This window comes from Spinacia oleracea, chromosome 1, assembly GCF_020520425.1.
Source record: "Spinacia oleracea cultivar Varoflay chromosome 1, BTI_SOV_V1, whole genome shotgun sequence".
NCBI lineage: Eukaryota > Viridiplantae > Streptophyta > Magnoliopsida > Caryophyllales > Amaranthaceae > Spinacia > Spinacia oleracea.
Window position 1 is genome coordinate 126,286,161 of NC_079487.1, and position 19,277 is coordinate 126,305,437.

Sequence of the window (19,277 nt, forward strand, 5' to 3'; positions counted from 1 at the left end):
TTAGGCCCTATCAGTTTGACTTTCTGAAATTAATTATGCAATCAGGTCCGATTGTGCCTTATAAGTTACAATCAGGTTTGATAAAGTCCTATAAGGACAATCGGGCTTAATAAGTTCCAATATGTTCGAATAAGTTCAGTTCAGATAAGTTTAGGTTTCTCCCGATGAATATAATGCACCCTAAATTTCATTTCATTATCATATTTTAAAATGGGCTCCCGTGGGATCGACTTATAATTTAATTAATTATGCAATCAGGTCCGATTGTGCCTTATAAGTTACAATCAGGTTTGATAAAGTCCTATAAGGACAATCGGGCTTAATAAGTTCCAATATGTTCGAATAAGTTCAGTTCAGATAAGTTTATGTTTCTCCCGATGAATATAATGCACCCTAAATTTCATTTCATTATCATATTTTAAAATGGGCTCCCGTTTTTTCATGCATATAAGTAATACTCTTTCTATCCCTTTTTGATTGCCTCATAGTTAAAATTCACTTTATTAAGTGTAAAGTACTAAAATGTGTATATTGGTGGATAAAGTAAACCCACAATGAAAGGGATTAATTACACCCAAAAAAAACAATGAAAGGGATTAAGAAAGAACAAGTGAGAAAATTTGTCATTTACTATCTGAATCAATCTCAAACGAACACATTAAAGAGAAAATTGAGGCAATGAAAGAGGAACGGCCAAACGGAGGGAGTAAATACATAATGTATTATTAATGTTGCGTTGGTGTGAAGGATGGGCGACCAAACAAAGCCCATGATCAAATTAAAATGCTAGTATCACTACTAGCAAAAAAAAAATCCCAACAAAAAATTAAAAAAAAAAGAGAAAAGAAAATCAAAGGAATAACACACTGATGCAAAACTCTAAGAGCACACACAACCTTGACATATAGCTTGGGTTAAGTGATAATTGACAGGACAAAATGACTACAATGTTACCGTGTACGAGGGTCAAAATTTAATTAACTTGACCCGGGTCGCATATGTGACCCAAGGTCAAGTGCATTAAAATTGGAGGTGGGATCGACTTCATCTCCACTTGCAGTTGCATCGGCTGTTTGCATGCAAATATTTAATGCAATTTGTATCGTGATTATATTACTGTATACATGCAACAAATATTTCAAGTTGTTGGGCTCATGTGAACCTGCCACGCATTCAATCATGTAATTAATTTTTTTTTAATTTATATGTAATGTTAATTCAATAAGTACGAATCCTATCGGAGAATCTATCTTACTACGGTACATGGAGAAAATGAATGAAATACGGGATAGAGATGTTCATAAATCATTGAAAAATGATTTGATCGAACATGTATGGAAAAATTTCAACCAAGGAGAACTTAATAAAAAATTAATAGTCAGTTATGTATCAATTTTACTTCATCATGCTACATATATATGTTTAAGATTATACCTTACATTTTTTATTTATATGTAATGTTAATTTAATTTCATATTTATTCGTTTGTTAAAATTAATAATTGTGTTTGAAGGTGAATTTAAAGTGGAGTATATGTAAAAGTACAAAAAATAAATAAGAAAAATTAATGACCTTGAGTCAAGATTGTAGAAGCAAAAGGAGAAATTTAAACAAGTGGTATGTAAGTTAGTGGATTAGCACTGTCGTACAGTGGTCGCCTCTCTCTCTTTCTCTAACTTCGTGGCCGCAAATCTAAAACCTCAGAGAGGAAATCAAGCGGCGGCGCAAAGCAGTTGCAGAGGAGAGAGAAAACGCCGAAGAAATTTAGCAGTAAAAAATCAAACCCTAAAACCTCAGGGAAGCGCCGTGGTGGTGGTAGTGGAGGAGAGAGAAGAGGCCCTCGATTACCTTCGGCGTTTAGAAAGCAGCTTGACAATTTCAAAAACCCTAATGGTGGTGATGATGAAGTTATTGATTCTGATGAAGGGGAGTTGAATTACGTCAAAAACCCTAATGGTCATGTTGAGAATTACGAGTATCAGCTCCCAGAGAAATTCAAGGTTTTTCTTCCCTTCTTGCTGTGTTTTTGTCTAATTAGACTTGAAACTGCAAATTTTTGATTTTTTTGGAGGGGAGTTAATTTGGTGGTGGAAATGGGGTAAAATTATGTGTTCTATGTTGTAAATTAAAGTAATTTAGCTAATTATTTCATGTAGTTTAGCAATTTAATGTGTTGTTGTGCGATGAGATTTTAGAAGCTGAACCTGTTTGCTGTGTTCTTAAATTTCTTTCGTTTGTGCTTATTTTGAGAATATAGGTGTAGAACTTTGAGAAATTGCATGAATTTTAGGACCCTTAGCTTATGTTCAATAAAGAGATTGGTAGCTTTTTGGGAAATTAAGAGTGCAATTAATGTTTGATTTTTACAATGGGGAACTTGGAGACGGCACAAAAGGAACTGACAGTGATTCTTTCTAGGGTCTTAGATCATTGAAATCATACTGCTTGAAAAGATATAAGACAACCTTGTTGCTGCCACATGGAGAAAAAGTGTGGGAGAGGTATTGGTTTATTCGTCATACATTCATGCCGTTTGAATCGAGTGGGGTATTGCTGTATTGGTTAGAACTTATTAGAAGTGATATTTTTTCATATGAGAAGCGAATTCCTTCTATTGATCAGTGTTCATCGTGATTTCAGAGCCTAAGTTTAGGAATGACAACTACAGAGTACGTAGTATTTAACAGTTGAATATTTGAAGCGTGACTGTTTAGCGGGGAGGAAATCGTAGAGTATTTAATCATTCGTGTCCCTCCATTTAGTCATTAATACCAACGTTGAACTGGCGCAGGGCCTAAGAAAAAAAAAAGAATGCCATATTGCCAGGTCAATTGGCACCTTAGTTTTAAAAAGCACGAAGCGCACTGAAGCGCAAAAGGACCGGAAGCTTAAGCGCAAAGCGAAAGCGTACGCTTTTCGTAGGCGAAGCGCAACCGGAAAGAAATACTAAAATTTTAAAAGTTCAGAAAAGATGAGAAAATATGGAAAGAAAAGATGAAAAAATAAAGAAATCGAAAAGATGAAAGAAAAATTCAGAATCCGACTGGAGAAATCCAGCGAGAAGGCTAGAGAAATCCGACTACGAGAGAAAATTGCACTAGGGTTTTCAAACCCGCCAAATATTCGCTTTTTTAAAAAAAGAAATCACGTGATACTTTAAAAAGAAGATTAGAGTCACGTGGCTTTATTTTTTAATTAAAAAGAATGGTCTGTTGTCCCACAGGAAGCGCCCGCTTCCTAGCGCCTCCTGTATGTCGCTATGCTTCGGCTGGCCGAAGCGTTCTTCTTTGAGCTTTCGGGCTTCCAGGGCTTTAAGCGCACTTTTTAAAACTAAGATTGGCACTCTGTATATTGAACTGTCTTTTACTCCGTATTGTTCTTATACGACTGCTATAAACTTTAAAAGTATTGGTGGGTTTTTAGATGGATACAGCTAGCAAGGTTTTATCTTTATTGTGATATTTAAATGGGTGGATCGAACTTGGAAGTAGACTGTTACTGGGGAAGAGTGTCTGGAGAGAAAGGAGGGGCGGGGTTGGAATGTTAGAAAAAGTGATGGGTGTTTTCCGTAGTATCATGATTTTCTGTGGTGCATTTTTAAGAGAACATGCAGCGTTTTATTGGTGATTGTTGCATTTATTCTTTTAGACCAAGTGATAGCTGATGTGTTTGTTTCACTGCTGATAAAGAATGCAGCTTTTAACTCTTCCAGCCATTCCTTGGTGTAGGATGAAGACATACTATCTGACGATGACGAAGACGATGTTCTAGATCAGGATAAGGAGGATGAGGATTCTGTTGACAAGGAGGGTGATGATGGAAGGCATGCAAGAATGCTGACAGATATCACTGGAATCCATACTCAGGCGTTTGCAGGTAAATGTGCTTTGTTAGTTATATCACTCTACGATGTGTCTCTAACAGATTTGATCATAATTGGTGTAAATGCTTGTTTGATGGTCATACCCTTCACTGTGCCAGAAGGCTAAACATTTATCTATTGCTAGAACAAATTAAAAGAAAATTTGAGCATAACTTTAGGCACGTGTTATCTTCCCCGCTCAATGTCTGGAGCTAAATGTATTTTTCGCTCTCTGAGCAATCAAAAGAATAATTTTCTGGTTTTGTTAGGCTGAAGTTGCTAATGTTTTTGTATAGTGCCTGTTGTTCGGTCTTGGTAAATGCTAAATAGTTTTTGTATTATGCTATGAATAATTAAGTATGAAGCAGCTTTGGTAAAAAACTTAAAAAAGAAAGAGAATATACTTACAATAAGGTTGATATAAATTTCTGTTCATCAGGCAAAAAGAGAAAGGGAAATGTTGTTACAGAGGCTTATCCAGAATCTGAATTCAACCCCAGTAGTGATGTGATGTCCTCAGTGGTACTGGGAAGATCAGTATTCAAGACCTTTCGGATCCTCTTCGAGGAACTTCTAGTTACAGCAAGCTTAGGAAAAGGATTGAACATGTTGAGAAGAAAGGTGAAACAGTTCAAGCTCCGCTTTCCAAACCGGACAGGGAGAGGTTGGAGAGGGGGGTAGCATATGACCACGTTAAAAAGGTTATTACTAAATGGGAGCATCTTGTAAAGAGAAATAGAGAAGCTCCCACTCTTTATTTTGACCAAGGTAATGATATGGGACTTCCAACTGTGGGAACCATGGCTTCTGAGTTCAAACCACGATCTGATTTTGAGAAGGCAATTGCGTCAATAATGGATAACAAAGAGGTTGCGGAAGCTTACCAAAGTGATGGTGCCAAGCTTCTTGAGTTAAACAAGGTAGGAGCTGTTTCTATTGCATTGGCAGTTATGTATGTTTTATTTCTTGTTTCTCTTTTTCGGTTATACACTTCGGAAAAGGAAACAAAATCTAATCAAGTTATTTCATGAAAGAAAAGTATGTTAAGCTTAGTAATAATCTTTGCTTAATAGTAGTGTAGCGTAGCCATATTTTTAATTAAACAAACTAAGCAAAGTCACTGAGTTTCCATTCTCTTCAATTATAGGCTGCAAATTGGCAATTGGTTGCGGAATTGACTTTCTCGTTAAATTTGATAAAAGCAAAAGTCTTCACTTTGTAGGCCTTTTTAATAGGTGTCTTTTCTGAGTATTATCATATGTAATGTGACTACTGTTTTTTTGTTTAATGGAGAGAATAAATCTAGAGAAGGATGTTTGAGGTCTAAGTGAGAAATTGTTCCGAGATGATCATATAAGATAGAGGACGAAACTATTTAGGGAGGGTTTCTACTTTTAAGCTACGTCACTCTGCAAGATGCGCACGGATATGTGTCAGACACAGCCATTTTATTAATATTTTCCCTGGTTTTGGCCTGAAACGAAGTGTCTGACTGTTGTACGACTTGTACCATTCTTGTACCATTATCCAAGTGCATTTGTGCACGTTTTCATTTTCGCCTTCCCACTTTCCATTTCCCTTTCTGTGCAACATAGTAATATTGCACAACAGTGACTTATCAACTACGCTTTGTAAGGGAAGATTTAACTACTATAGTGACTTTGTGAAGATCCTGCCATTTTTTGGGGTCTGGAAGGAATAAATTAGCTTTCTCTTCATATTTGTAAGATTTAAAAAAAATATATTCTTGAATGGATAGAGTGGAAGGATCCAATTCGATAGGACTATGGCAGTGAGTGATCATATTTGACGAAGACCACTATAATCCAAGCCTGAGATTTGCCCAAAATAACTGTTTAGTCTCTATTTTAAGTTGGATGTATCTAATGGTTCTTGCAACAAATTGTGTCGCTTCATAAAGGAAACTATGATTAGTGGGTTCCGCAGCACTGATGATCTGAGTCTGTGAATATGAAGTGATTGTAAATCTTTTTGAATGATTTACTGAATGAGTTCAGCGTTGAACATTGTGAATGTGTATTTCATACAGTTATACATACTGTGGCTTTATCAACCTTTTCATAAAGACATGATGTTAAATTTTGTCCGTCGTGGTTCCTTTATGAAAAGGGTAGCTGTGGCAACAGTTAGGATTGTATAAACAACTGTAAAATGTTGTCGCTGTTGTGTCATTCTGGTTGAATAACTAACCCACTCCTCATGCGTTATTGTTTGCAGATATCTGTCGAAGAAGTGAAGGACCGCCAGGATAGACTTGCTAAAATGCGCAGTCTTCTATTCCGTCATGAAATGAAAGCAAAGCAAGTCAAAAAGATAAAGTCCAAGACTTATCATCGCTTAAAGAAGAAAGATAAATTGAAGGCTGCTTCTTCAGATCCGCACTGATCCTGAGGCAGCCCGAGAGTATGCTGAGAAACAAGAAAGAAAACGAGCAGAGGTATGAACAGCGATGCGCTTTGGTTGCATATGTGATATTGTATTTGTGATTTAGCCACTTTCTCTCTTTAACATATATGTGGTGTTGCATTTATATAATGCAGGCACGTATGACACTGAGGCACAAAAACCAAGGCAAGTGGGCTAAACGTGTTCTTGAACGAGGTTTAAGTAAACAAGATGAAGGTACTCAAGCTGCTATAGCTGAACAGTTGCATCTTCATAATCTTCTGACCAGAAAAATGAATTCCGTTAAGGAAAACAGCAGCAGTGATGATAGTAGTGGTGAGGATGATGAGGATATGGATAGTTCGGATGAGGAGGGTGCATCAAAGTTATTAGCTAAGGCAAAAGAAAAAACGATTAAATTAATGGAACAAGAGGATGAAGTGCCTGATTCAGGGGTTCTTTCGTTGCCTTTCATGGTATATTCTGCTCATTTCTGTTGTTTGCTTATTGTATATTTTACTACATTATTCTGCATTCTCTCACGCTGTTTTGTTTGGAATGAGATTTTTAAAAATCCAAAAAGGATCTCCAGGAAAATGGACGGCACAAAAAAAAATCAGCAAAGATGAATTGTGCTTTTCCTTGCATTCTTACTTTTCAGGACATTAGTTTGCTGTTCTTTGTTATGTTTTGCAGTGTGATTATTTGAGATTTTATTTGAGATGTCCCTTTCCGGGGCTGTGTCTTTCCGTCCTTTTTCAGGAACTCACCATTTACAAATTTCTTTCAATGGATAACAATCTCTTATCAGTTACGAAGTATTTTTTTCCTCTTTTATGCCCTTTTTTTCTCAAAATTTCGTCTCTGAAATTATGAACTGAAAGATTCCAGGAGGGTGGGGGGATGTTAGGCAAGCAGAAAAGAATTTAAATGACCCAAATGACCTTTGATCAAACACTGGACATGGAACTCAAATGAACTTTCAAAGACATATACGTTTCTGGTCCTGTAAAGCTGAATTTGGAAACGTACGACTCAATTGTGTAAAAAAATCTACCTTTTTTCCTTGATTAAAGTTAATATCTTCTGCTTAAGTCTTCAGCTTGGTTGTTCTCGACTCCGTTCCTTTGTGTTCTTTGAAGCTTTTCATTTCATTTCATTGATCCCTGTTGTCTTTGCTAGTTCTATTCTGTTTCCACTATTCATGATAACGTTTTTCAAAAATGTAACATTTCATCGTAGACTTTGTTACCTCGCTTTGCTAAATATTTGTCACCCATTGAACATACGAAATCATCAAACCTAGTGTCTGTGTTAATAAATTGTGACATACAAATTACAATCAATTTACATTTTCCCCATCACTCACAAGGTTTGTTCACCTGCTACCTATCCGTAGATAGATGAGAGATTATGCAACAAATAGGGTGGTCAGAGTATAAATTCATATGGTTTTTCCACTAATGTGCATAAAAGCTGGCTTATTGGGAATTTGAGCTTTACAGAGTGGGGTTAGATAGTTGTCACACTGATTGATGACCTTGGTATGATATAGTTTTTGTTGCTTGTTTTTTATTCTTCCTTATCTTGGCCTTTATGTTATTTTTCTTTCAGGCCTCCCTCTTGCCCTCTTGTGTAGACCTGTTTAACACAAAACTCAATACCTGATGGATGGCACTATTATTGACTGTGGCTTTGCCTACCTGATTCCCACTCTTGCTTATGTCTTTGATTCTTTTGTTTGCTAATGTTTTACCCGATTTGTATTGATCATAGGTACGAGGACTGGAGAAAAGAAAGGAGGCTGGTAATGGAGAAGCCAAACGTGTTCTTGGCGACTACGAGTTATCTTTAAATCAGACTGCGGAGAAGGGCCTGAAAAATGGAACTCCAAGTGGTAGACGAGTTTTTGGTGTAACCAAAAAGGTTGAAGAGGCTAATATAAAACACAGACCAGATGTTGACAATTATGGAAGCGATAACGAAGATACTATTGAAGAGAAGGATGATATTCAAATGGAATGTGCGATAGGTAATCACATGGAAAAGGATGTCGAAATTGATTTGGATGTACTACGTGAAGATTTGGAGACTGGTGATGATTCAGCTTTCAAAGTAATTGGATTCTTCTTGCCTTTTTCTTTATGTTGAGGGTATTATCTTAATAAATGTGTGATTAATACTGCCATGCCTTGCAGAGTATTATTGATGTAGCTGAAGACTCTGGGCCAAGAACAAGTCGTGATGTTTCTGTTTTCACATCTGGTTCTTGGAAACAGGTTAGAGCTATTCTATGTGTAGGTTATTATTGTCTGTTGGATGGGGACAATTGCATTGTTATGTGCAGATTTGTAAATATCAAACTGTTAAGCGAAGGCTTTATGGACTTTATGCATACAGTCCTATTTTCCTCACATAAATACATTCTACCATCTGCTTTTACGTTCTTCCTTACGGACACTATATCTTCTCTTGTTTCATTTTTATCAGTTGTTTCTTTTTCTCCAAACAGGGGCGTGAAACAACAAAATAATAACCTTTCTGGCTTTCTGCCTTTGCTCCTTCTTGTCTCCTTGTTAACCTTGTAAATTTGTAATGGTGTTCTTTAGGTCCTTGTTTTAAAAAAACAATTAAATACTGATGAACGGAAGTAATTTTACTCCGTATTACCTGAGATGGAATGAGGTGGGTCATGGGAATCTAGTGAGCAGATGGAGACATTGAACACCCCTTTTTAAGTTTCTTATGTGCACAGGGACAGAGTACTGGAATGTTGAAAATTTCATATTTAACTCCAGTGGTTTTGTATGCAGATGAAGAATGATGGAAGTAAAGGGGGTTCTACTTATGATGCCAATGTCAAGAGTAAGCCAGAGGTTGCAAAACCTTCTCCAAGCAGTGAAAGTGGAGAGGTATACCGTATACAATTAAATGATTGAATTTCTCAAGTTCTTCATATTTATTTAAGGATTTATTTTTATTTTGCCTTACTGTATGCGTATCTGTTTTTCAAAATACTAGGAAGAGGTGGTGGGCATATGATAGATGGGATGTTGTCTTCAGGGGCGAGGCAAACTTATGAATTACCTACAAATGAAGAGCTAATAAAGCGTGCATTTGCGGGGGATGATGTGGAGGAAGAATTCGAAAAAATTAAAGAGGATGTTTTAAATGAAGAGAATCCTGAGCCAGAGAAGCCTCTTTTGCTTCCTGGATGAGGTCAATGGACCGATGTCCAAAAGAAAAGGGGTTTGCCTTAATGGATGCTGAAAGATCATGCAAATGCTAAGCAAAAGAGGGATGAAGCTTTGAAAAAAAGGAAGGATGCACGTCTTAAACACGTAATCATCTCTGAGAAAATTGATAAGAAGGTCAGTTTTTAACCTCTGACAAATATCATTTGCGTCTTTTAGTGTTAAAATTTATGTGGTGGGTAAAATCACTGGATGCAGGTCAAGTGGAAGGTTGTGTTACTTGATGGAATTTAAGTACCATATTGTCTGATTTGGAAAAATTAGGAGTAGAATACTCTCCCTCCATTCCAAACCTTATATTCACCTAGATTGTGTTATTCCATATTATCTTAATGGACTAATTGATTGTCAGTTGAATATATATTTGTTTGTTTGTTTGTTTGTTTGTTATAAATGTTTGCCTAATTCTTTCAGTTTTACTACCCTCATGTACTGTATCATACTTTTCTGAGTAATTTGCAACAAGTATCCTTGTAGAGTTATTTAGTCTAGTCTATCAGCTTCACTTTTGGAATGACATCTTCATGAGATCATCTTGCTTCTAAGTTGTGATTGTTTGTTTCCACAACCTTTCTGATGCTTTGATTGTGGATTAACCTTGCAATAATGCTGTCATATGTGTTTATGGGATTGGCAGGGGGAGAAACTGTATGCAAAGACGCTGCCTTATCCTTTTTCATCGAAAGATGTTTTTGAACAAAGCATTCGTATGCCTATTGGGCCTGAATTCAACCCAACAACTGCTGCTGGGGCTCTTACCAGGCCAGAAGTGAGTTCACCTCTCTCTCTCTCTCTCAACTGTGGTTGTTTTCTCAAAAAAAAAAAAGTGTAGCCATATGATGATTTAGGCAATCAGGCGACTTTTGCTTTTTCTGACATCAAATATGTTCATTCAGGTTGTTAAGAAATCTGGCATGATCATTGATCCAATCAAATTTGAAGAAGTAGATCCACACGAAAAAGTAGATGAGCAGAAGCAAGGTGGACGGAAACAGAGAACAAATCGTAAAAGTTCTGGCAAAAAATCAAGGCATAGTAACAAAAAATAAGTAGAATGCTGATGTTTTCCATAACTTGTGTATTTTATTTAATCGCCCAATTTTGTATTGTGATTAGCCTTTTGCAAAATGGTTTTGTTGTAACAAGCGTACCCATTTTAGTCAGACTACTACAGATATCGGTCCTGCTTTGCAAAAGACTGACCATGATTTTGATGTAATTTATTACTATTTGGTAGCAATAAAGCTCCTGGAAAATTTTGATCTTCAGAATATGCAAGCTTCAGTACTTTAGCTTTCTATAACCTGCTTTATTGTTGGGAGGAGAAACAAGTTTTCTCGTTGATCATAATCTGGTTGCATAATTTGACATGCTAATATGCTATCTTAAGCTCAATTATCGCTGTAAAAATCCAATTATTAGCAATCCATAAACGAATATTATCCATATAAACATGAAATATACACAAACAGAATATATTCCAAAGAGGCAAAATAATCTAGTGTTACAATTTCGTCATCAATGGCTCTCTATTCTCCCCTTAACCTTCCAATGCACTTGCTCAATACTCCCGCCAAAATTCCAACATTCAATCATCTTTTCTTGCGCACCCCTTCAATTGTCCTGTGCGGTAGCCGCCGAACACAGTCTCTCTCCTCATTTCTCACTCTCCGAGCGCACCCACCTCGGAAATATGTTTATCCTGATCCTATTCCGGAATTTGCAGAAGCTGTAATGATAATAATTGAATTTCTCTTATTTAATTAAGTTCTGTAATAATTCTGGCGCTTTTTAATTTTCTGTTTCATTTTTTTCTTCTTTTGGGGATTTGCAGGAAACGCTGAAGTTCAAGATTGAGTTAAAGAAGACATTGTTGAAAGATGAAGATGCATTAGGGGATGAGCTTGACCGGGTTGTTGATGTTTGTGCCGAGGTGATTACAGCTCAAACTCTCCTTATAGTGTTGTTTGTTGTGTCTATACTCTTACATGCTTATGTGCTCTTAAGGTGTTTGATGAATTGCCTGACTGAACTATTTTGTGTAAATTTCTGGTGTAGTGAAAATCTGACTAAATTGCTTGTAATTAAAGGAAGTTGTTTTGGTTGTTCTGCTGTTGGAGTATGTGTTAGTTGGTAGTTGGGTTAGTTGAAGGGTAGTTACTAAAGTGGTTAATTTTCTGATTTGGCGGGAAATCTGTTGGCTTTAGGTTCGTTTTATAACGAGAGGAAAAGGGTCCTATTTCCTTCCATTTCTTTTCCATTTAAGAGCTTTGTCGTCTTTGGTTCAATTCTTAACTATTATCTTGAATTCAGAAGAACTAGGTTGATGTGTTGGGGATGTTCATATTCTTAGGATATGGTATATTGCTATCGAGTGAGCTGCTTCGAACTCTTAGGAAACCTTCCAAAAGGATATGCTTCCCTTATGCAACTGGGATAAACCTTCTGTAAGATGAGTTAGATCCCAACTAGTGCTTTCTTCACCTGCTAAATGTAGGCCAATGTTGTGATTTCAGTGAGCTGGGAAAGTGAGAGTACATTCAGCCACTGGGTCAATCACTGGGCTTTTTACGATACTGTCAATTAATTATATACACTCATCTATCGGGTAGGGGACTAAGAAAGAAGGAAACCGAAAGACATTGTTGGACAAGAAAGTTCGGGCTTTTCTCTTTTTCTGGAATCTGAAAATGACTGGGACCAAATGTGTGAAATAAGGAAAGCTGGAGCCAAGTTTGGTTGTGATGAAGAGATCTGTCTGTAATTAATTTGGAATGACAGAAGTCCTTTAACGTGATGAAAAGACCATATCATACAACACTGCACCCTTAGCCCTCGCTCAAGATAACCCTACCTCATCTAGCATATAGACACATCTTGTCTTATCCAGCTTTGGCCTAAATTCTTGCTGAATAATTCAAAGATGATGTTTAAATACTAACTAAGAACATCTGATGCAGTTCTCCAAGTTAGACTATCACTCAATTCCCATCAATTCTGAGTTAAATATTGTTGGTCCAACAACAATGTTTACTGCACTATGCTGGAGGAAATGTCAGAACTGGTGAAGCGTGAATAACTGAAGGAACATTCATGGTTTCCTAATTTCATTGCTTATGTATGCTTAATGCCAATCAAATACCCCGTCCTCTTCCAAGTTCCCACCTCAATTTTGTTAGCATTAGGAGAATGGGGAGAATATAGTCTGTTTTGGTCACACCAAGTAATACAGTTGAAAGAAACAGTTGATCAGAGAACTTTGATGACAACTGCAGCTTGCCAATGGCAGATCAGGGTATATAAATATCATGCATCTCATCGAATCCAGTTGGAAGGTTTAAATGAAATCATGGGAACGGTAATATGATCTCGTAGAGAAACTATCTCTAGGTTCTATCTTTGGGGTTAAGATTTCTAGGAAAATATCATCCTTTGAGTTGTGTTCATGAGGTAAATTTTTGTTGGTAAGATGATTAAATTTTATCAAGGCTCAGTTCATGAGACTGAACTATCTGATTCTAGTATCACTGCATGTCTGTTTTTTTCATACATTGAATTTTCTTATCCATTTACTGGTACTAATACCCAAAAAGCGTTCAGCCTTATAATCTCGTACTAATGAATGAATACTCCCTCCCCATCAGTAGTCAACTAGTCATATACAGTATTTGTTATTAGGGATCCGGAAAAATAAAATAAAAAAGCTGTCATATATTCCTAATATAGCAATAGCTTATTAGTATTAGAAATTATCCTATTACTATGATTGGTATTCTTTGAGATCATGCCATATCCTTAACTATGAAATGTTAGTACATAATAAAAACTAAATCCGAGCAGAAGGCGCATTACACGTACAATTAAGGGGACTTTTGTTTGCAAAGGCCCAAGATCAGTAAATAATGAAGGAGTAGTATGCTGGTCTAATCTATTACTCTGGGAACGTTTCAAATAGATGTTTAAAGGAGTGATGGTTGGGTGTTCCTCTTTAATCATAAAATCGAAAGAAAAAAAAAACACCTTCAAATTGCTTTTGGTCGGCATCATACAATAATTGGGACACAAATTGAGAGAGTGCATCTAACCATGTACTCTTCACATGGTATTCTCTTCCAAGTAGTAGTAGCAAACTAATGACTTTTAAGGAACAAAGATCATAATTGCAAAATCTAAGGAGCCACATCTTAGGATCAGTCACATTCAACCCATTAAATTTATCCTTGAAATTAAATGTAGATATTCTGAAAACTCAATCATGAATTATGATTCATCATCATACATTCATCTTAAAAAAAAATTAAAAAAATCACAATAATATAGTATATTATTCATCAAGTTGGTGACTCTACCCAATTAATCACCTTGTTAATTGGTTGGATACCCTTCCAACAAAAAATATTTGGTTAATTTTCTAAGTCAACATTCGTAATAGTTGCTCTTCGTCTGACTGGATTTATTTGTCACGTTGCTAGTTCAAATCACACTTCGTGATTACTAATTCTAGACAGAGGGAGCATGTTAATACCTGTGTTGATCGATCATCCTAATAAAATACAAGTATTCCATTGAAATAAAACAAGAAAGCAATCTTAATATGGGTTAATCATTGAACATGATGCCGCGTGTTCTGATAACAGTAGAGTTAAGGTGTTCATGTTGTCTAATTAATGTCATCCGACCGCCTTATTACAATTATTTAGCTTTCATTATTAAATGTGTGGTCACTTTCTTAACATCAAATGCTTATCCCGATTGTATAATTGATTTTCTCTTGTGCTTACTCATCAAGTTTCAACTATGAAACTAAATGTATGAAATTATTCTTTTGAATTAGTCCTTTTCGCGTACACTTCATAATGGAATTAAGTATTATTGGTTCATATAATCATACTTCATAATTGCACAATTAGACAATTAGTGCTTACATTATGATAAATTCATTTTGTCTATTCATGCTAAGTAGTTTATGCCTTTTGCCCTTCATGAACAAGGGTGGACCATTTTTTTTTAGGAAATAAGAGTAAAATGACTAAAAGAAAGAATGAAGCTTTAAAAAATAACTGAGTAATACGATGGTTGTTTCTTTTCTCTTATCTAATGTAAGACAACTTATATGCGCACAGCAAATATAATGAGGCTCAACCAGAAAACGAGAAACGTGTTTTGTCATTTAATGTGTTTTCTATTAAAAACTTCCGTAAATATATTGGGACTTATTCTGAATGAACTAGCAGAGTTATCGTTATAGACTCGTAGTTAATAATTTAGTTCAAGGAACTAAGTATTGGGTCATGAGCAACGTACGAGTACTAGACCTCAACTCCAACATGTGGGACTGTTGCTGTACTATAAACCTGATCTTCATGTGGCCTGGTAACCTTAATGGAGTACAATATCAATTTGAGGTAAAATGATGAGTTTGTGTAATACTCCAAACACACAAGTTTGTGATGAGATTGCATCACCATGAACATTACGATGTTATTTTCCTTGCCAATTCACACTTATATCCATTTTTATTCCCGCTATTTATTACCAGTTATCAAACATACAGTTGAAACTTAGCTAATTTCTATTGAAATGTGCTTCTCATTAAAAAAACTTAGTTCATAATATTTTGCCTCCAAACTAAACACAATCAAATCGGGGGAAGGTGGTAGAAAATCATGGTCTTTCGTTTCAAGTTCCAAGCCTTACACTTAAGTAAAATATACTTCTACCAAGATACCAACCTTATAATATAATCACTTTTATTTCATACACATGAAGTAGGTAGTATAAACTTATGACCATAATTATAGATTAAGCGATCTTAATATAGTTTTATCCTTGACAAATTTGGACAAAACATGATTAAATTATTGATTAATTTCTAAGACAAGGAAACAGAAGAAATCTAACTCAGAACAACCAGTATGCTTTTATGTCTCTTTGTTTCACCATGTTTTTATATATATAAGTTTTTTTTAACCCATATGATATTTTATAGTGTCATAAAATCTGACCTAACCTAATAAACATTAAGTAGGAGGTAATCTTTGACCATGTAAAATACATTAAATTTGACATTTGACCATGTAATAAACATTAATTACATCCTATGAATAGAAGAAATGATGAAGTACGTACTTAAATTAGTTGCTTTGGAAATATTCTTTCTTTGTTATTCACATTATGTGTACACATATGTGGGTTTAATTGTCAGTCTATGTAAGCCATGTGAGGTGTTTAAGATCTTTGGGCTCGCCTATTGAATGAAAGATTTGGACTTTTCTTGTTCATATCCTGACCCATGTAGGGGACTACTTCCCTCTAATATCTTTCTTGAAAGTAACTACAACTATTCAATATTTTATTCTTAGATTTCACTGTATTCGGGTTTCTATACTCATTTACTATAAACTCTTGTTTTTAGGAAATATATATGGAGTATTCCGTAAGACTATATTGAGAGTGGTGTAGAAAAAGTTACAAGTTATAAGCTTATTGTTAGAAAATTATAAGTGATTACACTGTCTTCAGGATAATATTAGCCCCGGTTATCTTACTATTGGGATTACAATAACTAATTACTCCCGGCAGGATTCTTCTTAATCTACATAACACATTGTTAAGATAGAATATAGGAGATATTATATTGTGAATATTCTGTAGAGTCCTAAATATGGTATGTTATCTAATATGAGTCCTACATATGGTATGTTACCTAATATGTAATCTAGGGTTTAGGTAATGAGTTGTACTATATATATACGTGTGTTATTAATGAGAAGGATACGAGATTACACAATATTTGACATGGTATCAAGAGCTTAGGGAGATCCTACGACCCGTCTACAAAAAAAAAATATCCCTTGCCGGTGGGTTAGAAAAATAAATCCACCGGCGGGATTCGTAATTAATATAATAATTCCGCTGCAAATTGGTAGAAGATGAGGTTGGTGTTGGAGAAAAGACTCGTACTTGGAATCGCGTCCAATTCGAGTATTTATATTGAGATAATTGGTGAGTTCGAAAAGAAGGGCGTTCTCATCAAGAGAGAAAAAAAAAAAAAAAAGTGCAGGTTCGAAAAGAATGGCGTTCTTGCTCGATTTTTTTTTATTGAAGAATGGTGTTTCCAATCACAACGTTCGTGAAACTGCCGTTACGATTGAGGGAGGGAGTAAAGGATAAGTAAAGGATAACGTAGTTATCCTAGAGGATAGAATATCATATGAGATAGAGTTATGTTATATGATACGGGTGATACTGAGGGAGTGTCGTCACCTACGGGTGATACTGAGGGAGTGTCGTCACCTACGGGTGATACTGAGGGAGTGTTGTCGCATACAGGTGACAATGAGGACGTGTCGTTGACTAGTGGCGTCGACGAAGGGGTGTCGTCGCCTGTGAGGGAGGAACAACAACATTATACACCCAGTCGAGTGGAATCAGACGTCGTCTCAGCAACGACAGGTGTCGATGAGACGACGTGTAGTGATGAGAGCGAGACAAGGCAGTCATCAACCCGTCGTATGTGTCAACGAAGGTTCAGTTAGCAGATATCGTCACTAAAGCGTTGGGGAAGAAGCAATTTGAGTTTTTTTTTTGAACAAGATGGGCATTCGAGATCTTCATGCTCCACCTTGGGGGATGTTAAGATAGAATATAGGAGATATTATATTGTGAATATTCTGTAGAGTCCTAAATATGGTATGTTACCTAATATGAGTCCTACATATGGTATGTTACCTAATATGTAATCTAGGGTTTAGGTAATGAGTTGTACTATATATATACGTGTGTTATTAATGAGAAGGATACGAGATTACACAATATTTGACACACATGTACAACTCTCACTATCTTGTTGTTCGACTTCGAATAACGTTCAAGTGTTTATAAGAAATCCAGTGTTTATATTATGAAGTTGAGTAAATTTTTGTATGGTTACATGAGGAAGTAACCATCAATATCAAACAGTATATAGACTATTACTTATTTTCCAAATGAAAAATAATTTTCCCATTGTGTTTTGTATCTGGTAAATGGGAACAAATGAAGAATTTGTTTGATAGAGTGAGGGACTCAAAGTTGAACAAATTTGTTTGGTTGTTGCCCCTTTGTGGGTCTACTTTCTTCTCATCCAAACATTCTATTTTCTAATCAATACCTCCTTGAACAATTCTGTTGGGGTTTTTGGAGTTTTGTGGGAGGTTCAACACCAAGTGGACTTTCTACAGTTTTTTTCTACAATTTTATTTCATCCTATTTTTAGGGTTATTTTCAGTCATTCTTTAATCTGATTCTTAATTACCCAATCATGGAACAATATTAGGACACTTATAATAGTATTATTGACTTTAATGTCAGGGATCTTAATGACAAAGAGACAAATTTTATTGATAGAATGACATAAACTTATTTATGAATATAGTTAATCTTAGATTAAGAAGAAATTAGTGCATTAATCATTAATTTTTCTGAACTACTGTTTGGTGATTTAATTTTTTTCCCCTAACATTAGGGGGGATTTTTGTGGGGCCCATTACAGACAGAAATGCTAGTAGCAATCGCTGTCAAATTTTCAGGAAACAAACTCAGAAGTTTTGAGTTTGGATTTTAAAATTTCTTTTTTGATCTTGTTTGGAACATACTGTAGTAGTTTACTGTGGTTCTTCTCCTTTGGTGTGACTTCTGCAATAGATCGGGTGAAACAGTTATGAATCTGGTTATATAGTTTCAAAGTTGTTATTATATGTAGTAAATAGATTTTTTCAGGTTCTGTCGATATCATTGAGCGAACATTTGGTATCTTGGAATACTTCCATGAAGTTTCCATCAGTTTGTTGTTAGTTGCTGCACCTGGATTGTATTAGATAGGAGACATGGATATAGACATATTGTCAAATATTGTGTAATCTCGTATCCTTCTCATTAATAACACACGTATATATATAGTACAACTCATTACCTAAACCCTAGATTACATATTAGGTAACATACCATATGTAGGACTCATATTAGGTAACATACCATATTTAGGACTCTACAGAATATTCACAATATAATATCTCCTATATTCTATCTTAACATCCCCCTCAAGGTGGAGCATGAAGATCTCGAATGCCCATCTTGTTCAAAAAAAACTCAAATTGCTTCTTCCCCAACGCTTTAGTGACGATATCTGCTAACTGAACCTTCGTCGACACATACGACGGGCTGATGACCGCCTTGTCTCACTCTCATCACTACCCGTTGTCTCATCGACACCTGTCGTTGGTGAGACGACGTCTGATCCACTCGACTGGGTGTATAATGTTGTTGTTCCTCCCTCACAGGCGACGACACCCCTTCGTCGACGCCACTAGTCAACGACACGTCCTCATTGTCACCTGTATGCGACAACACTCCCTCAGTATCACCCGTAGGTGACGACACTCCCTCAGTATCACCCGTAGGTGACGACACTCCCTCAGTATCACCCATATCATATAACATAACTCTATCTCATATGATATTCTATCCTCTAGGATAACTACGTTATCCTTTACTTATCCTTTACTCCCTCCCTCAATCGTAACGGCAGTTTCACGAACGTTGCGATTGGAAACACCATACGACGGGCTGATGACTGCCTTGTCTCACTCTCATCACTACACGTCGTCTCATCGACACCTGTCGTTGCTGAGACGACGTCTGATTCCACTCGACTGGGTGTATAATGTTGTTGTTCCTCCCTCACAGGCGACGACACCCCTTCGTCGACGCCACTA

General features: G+C 36.1%; 1 pseudogene; it reads left to right on the forward strand.

Moving 5' to 3' along the window:
- The first annotated feature begins 1,676 nt into the window (after positions 1 to 1,676).
- On the forward strand, positions 1,677 to 10,793 carry LOC110782849 (uncharacterized; annotated as a pseudogene).
- Positions 10,794 to 19,277: the final 8,484 nt, after the last annotated feature.